This window comes from Harpia harpyja, chromosome 7 (assembly GCF_026419915.1).
Source record: "Harpia harpyja isolate bHarHar1 chromosome 7, bHarHar1 primary haplotype, whole genome shotgun sequence".
NCBI lineage: Eukaryota > Metazoa > Chordata > Aves > Accipitriformes > Accipitridae > Harpia > Harpia harpyja.
In genome coordinates, this window is record NC_068946.1 from 37,185,892 (window position 1) to 37,191,254 (window position 5,363).

The following is a 5,363-nucleotide window of genomic DNA, read 5'->3' on the forward strand; positions in this document are numbered from 1 at the left end:
ATTTTTACAGTGATCTTGTTTTGTCTAAATTAGGAAACTAATTACGTATGTGGCAAAGGAAACAGTAGCTGGTGAATTGCCCCTGATGGGCACTCATAAGAGGGAATCTGACTCCACAGTAGTAAAAAATTAACCAGTCTCTGTTTCTGAAATAGCGCTGGACGGGCTATAATTCTAGCATAGTCAAAGTATCAGGTACAGGTCTTGAATACATGGACTATATAGCTTAAAGAAGGGTTAAATAGAGCAAGGACTGTAGATCACAGTGTAAGTTAGACAAAGGCCATCAAAACCAAACCAGGCATAAACCTCCAGCAGTTCAGGAGCATAAAAGAACAACAGTTGGATGCTGGGCTTCCTCTGCGGTGGCAGGAGAGTCTGATACACTGCAGTTCTGTGGTTTGTTTTCTGCAATATCCTCAACTGCTGCAAGATCACATTACAGAGATAATACTGGTATGAAATTTTCAATGCTCACAAAGCAGATATTGATATTTAATCAGTCTGCTTTTTGAAAAGCTGATACTGTGACACTTTATACAAATGATTTGAGGCCTAGAGTTTTTTTGTTACATTTCTTGTAGAAGCGCTTAAGGAATTTTGGGGGTTTGGATAACAGACTCGATATATTACTTGTTTGGTGATCACTGGCAGCATAACAGGAACCGCAGTGTTACTGAAACTCTGTAAAATTTCTCCCTCAGAAGAACCTTATGACCTTGTACATTTAGACCCAGAACACGAGTTCTGCTAAAATTCTTTTGGGTGCTAAGAAATTGTAAAAGGAGCCAAGGCCATTTGAGTGACCTCATGTAGATCTGGGACAAGTGAATTGACTATTGATGGCAGGGAGGGAGGGGGTGTAGAAATCTAAATGAAATATTTTGTTTCAATAGAGGTTTTTGTTTGGAATTGTCCATTTGTTTCATTCTCTTTGTCAGATTACTATTTCATGCATTTAAAATAATATTTCAATACAGCAAAACAATTAAACTTTTCATTTATATATTTTATCTTTCCATTGCATTTTATAAGAAAAACAAATTATTCAGACTTAAACTTTCCTCTAAGATGGAAATATCCTTTTGTAACTTGCAGAATAACCGAGTACAATAACTGAATGGTAGTTTGCTTCACGGTAAACAAAACTGCACTAATGCTGCAGTAACATGCTATTTTTGTTGAAGTTTACACTCAGCGATATTTATTGCTGAATTCTAAAAAGTTTTAATTATTGAGGAGGACAATCTGTGCCAAGCACAGAAGATTATTTCAATTAAGAAAAAAAACAGTATAAAAAAAGGAAACTTATAAACACACTTGGTTAAAATATGTCTTATATATATTTAAAAGAGAATATAGATTTGTTTATATAATAGAGTGTATGTAAATAAAATATTAATATATGGACAATCATATCTGGTATATAAATAAAATACTTAAAATAGGTACTTAGAAGAACTGTTCACAAACACATCTGCAGACAAACAATAGTGGAAAGTGCCTTGATAGAGAGGGCCCTTTGAGAAATTTTATTGCAGGACAAGTATTTTAATGTGCAGCCTGAAATGAGTGACACATGGGAGTTAAAGGAAGTGTGCTCACGCAGGAGAAAACCAGTGGGTGTAATGGCATTTGTTGGTAAGACTAAAAGAAAAAGGAAAGAAATACATATTAGTTCTTCCATGACAATAAAATAGTTCCTAATAATGTCTTGTATTGATAATGCTATCATATCATATATGTTTAAGTACTGATACCTTAAACCATACCTTGTGGAACTGACTGCAGGAGAAAGACAATTAAGAAGAAGGATTTTCCCACTTATTTCAATTTATTTAATACAATAAAAGAAGAATAAATTCTACAGGCTAAATTCACACTTATGTCCAATAGCCAAGAAATAAAAGCAAAGTCTTGGCCATATTTCAAATTCCTGCTTGATTATATGTCCATCAAAGAGCAGATCCTACACCATGTGTAAGAGCCTATGTGCTGTATTTTAACATCAGAAAGGCAGAATACCATGTGGAGCATGTACCCACCGAGCCACATAGAAGATCCACAGGATACAGAAGGGCACATGTGTGAAAGTAAAAAAGATCAAAACAGGATCTCAGATACCATATATCTTCGTTCTGAAGCCCCTATCAATTAGTAACAGTTCATTTTTAACAGCCACAGCCTTACCATGCAAGCCACAAAGCTTCAGCTTCTGAATTCCCATGTAGACAAAGATTGTTTGAGTAGATTTACCTTGGGTTAATGACAATTTTGCAGTATTTCTGGTAATGCTGACATTTCATTCCAAGATTAGACACTGAACTCAAGGTTATGATTTTCTCACAGTGGAAGCTGGGTTAGGTTTGGTCATTATTTTCATGAGACCTTGTCAAGAATAACCTAGATTGCTGGTTGGTGGTAGTCTTAGTGGGTGGCACCCTACCTTCAGAAGCAGTATTAAAAAACCCAACAACCCATCAGCAGCTCTGTTGGCTTCCAAATATAACATAATGTTGAGATTTAGAGAAGCTGAGATCCTGCCCAAGTAGGATGTTAACCTGTGTCAAATAATGAGTTTATTGTTGCATATTTGTGGGGTAACTACATAAGCCTGGACTTCCTTAAAAGCAAACTGTAATCTGTAGTCTATGCAGCAGGGTCAGGCAGTGTTTGACATTTCATTCAAAGGTCAATACTAAGAGCTATCAAAGCTGCAGTGTGAGGTATGAGCTGCGTACTGGTCTCAATTCCTAGGGACCAGCGGTCTTTTTGCCTAGAAACCTACAACAGTGAATGATCAGTTGAAAACAAAAGGTGAAATTAAACAGAGTATGATTCTTAACTTTTTTTCGGTGATCTGTTTTCTTTTAAGTCCTTTATAAGTATAAGAAAGCTGAGCTTGTGTTCCTTCTTTTCTTGTCATGTTGTCTCAAATATAATTCCTGAGCACTGAGAGGTAGGTGAAACGTCACGGCAGTGTGAGAGTCATTTAAGTTGAGGAGATGAGCATTTAGGGGACCAGCCTCAGCAGGTACTAAAATTCACATTCCAAAGAGCCCTTCCAATATCTGATAAGGTATCCAAGGCTGGGGATGTGTACCAAGATCTGGAGGGCAGAAACTGTAGTTTGACTCAGTTCCAAGAAGTTGGTGTCTTTTGACAATGTAGTAATGAGAGTTTGAGCCAGTGTGTAACACTGAATTATGATACTACTCTTGTATGTGCCAAAAAAATAGGGTTTGATCTTTCCATCAGACCAGGTTTTTGAACCATTTCAGGATACTTTCTTGGATGAAAGAAGGCATTGTGTCAGACCAGATTTAAGTCCTTGCTGAGTTCCATTCATTTCAAAACCATGATAAGGGATTCAGTCCCACAAGCTTTCTTCGCTCCATGTGAGCCTGAAGTGCCTGAATGCAATTCTACATGAGAGCTCTGGTAGTATGGCTCTTCTTGCATGTCGGCAGTCTTCCACTTCTGTCATGAACAGCAACCAAACCTGTATGGAGATGTGTTAGTTGCTGCATACACGGTTACTTATTAAATCCAGTGGCGTCAAATCAGAAATTAAAGATTACAAAGTATTTTGAATTTTTAGGGAGAAAATACTATTAAGAAAGTGCCTCAGAAATTTCAAATGGGTACATGATTCCTCACTTCCCAGGCTGCTCTGATGGAAGTACTTACTGTATGTGGAGAGAATGAAACAAATATATATCTATATGTTGATCCTGATTTAATAATATTTAATTATTTCTGAGTAACTTCAGTTTTCGAAAGGCTACTTTATATCTTTTGTATACACAGAGACACACATGCATATATTGGCCTGAATAGAAATAGAACAGCTTAGATATTATCTTTGTAATGCCACAGATCTGAATTATGTGCAACATATAAGATACCTAATTTTTGGTTTTGGCTAAAAAAATATTTGTTTGGGAGCATATACTGCATATACTATTTCAAGTACATGCAAAATTGTTCTATTACCTTATCATAAGCATTACTTATATTTCACTCCTATTATAGTTTAAATCTCACTCTTTTTAGCATTGTTTCAAGGATATCAAAATGCCATGATTGGTACTCATAGTTCAGAATAGTAACATACATAAAGTCTATTTAAAAATATATAGTGCTTCTGAACATGACCTGGGTGAAGAAAGGCTGGATAGGTGGCTCTGTGTCCCTGGGGAGCCTGAAGATTTCTCAACAAGCTGAGCAAAAGAAGGGGCTTAGTTTGCTGACTTGAGAGAGCTCTAGTTTGAGGCTTGTATGTTTTCTGCTCCAAGACTAACTATCCTTGGGTTGTTATAATTATTAAAAAATTGCTACCTATAGGTCCAGGGGCATTTTTTTTAATACAGTGGATGCAGAGCCACCTATTTGACCTTGGCTGCTCTCCTTCAAACTACAAATATAAACTGTCGAGACTGAAACATAGAAGATTTTTTCTTCCTTTCGTATATGAAATAAAATTTGATATGGATCCTCCTCTCATGAAAGTAATCAAGTAATTAAAATTGAGAAGACTAGGAGAGGGCCTGCTTGGTGACCAGATGCTCCATGAAAAATAATAACTTCTCAAACTTGGCAATTTAATTAAAGAAAATAGAGAATACGTCTTCAAGAAAAATTAGCTCTTAAAGGTTTTTGTTTTATACTCTCTGTTTTCCTCATTACGACATTGACCAGGCTGTAGGTAACCATAATGATTTAGATTTTTTTTTTTTCACGTGACTCATTTCTACAATAATATTTCCAGGCATAAAATACCTTTCAGCTATCCCCAAAATACTTTGTAAACTGACTACTCTTGACCTGTGAGGGAGGGAAATATTATTGTGTCTATCTCAAATATGAGTAAATTCCAAGTGTTAGTGAGTCTAATGGTTTAAGGTTTGTGGGGAAAGGACATGGGTATTCACATCGTCGCGCTACAAACCAGCTGCTGATGCACTTTGTGGTCAATGGGATAATACAGCTAAGAGTAGGCTGGTTAACTGAAGATCAGTCCAAGTAAAAGAAGAGTTAAAATATAGGATTCTTCTGAGAGAATGAAGGAGAAGAACATTTACAATCAATACCAGTCAACAAGTGTTAAGGGTCTGTCAAATAATCCTGATTACATTATTTGTTTTGATTAGAAGTGTAGTTTTCCATGCAACTGCACAGTTGTACTTCTCAAGCATTCAGAGTCACTTGACTTGATACCCCGTGGTATTCTGATTAAACCCCACCCTCTATAATGTCAGCTGGCAACCAGAGCATCACCTATTTTAATTATAACGGGGAATTTCTTTTTTAGTAGAATTTTGCAAGATTTTATCCAAATCCACTTCTTTTTCATCAAGAAT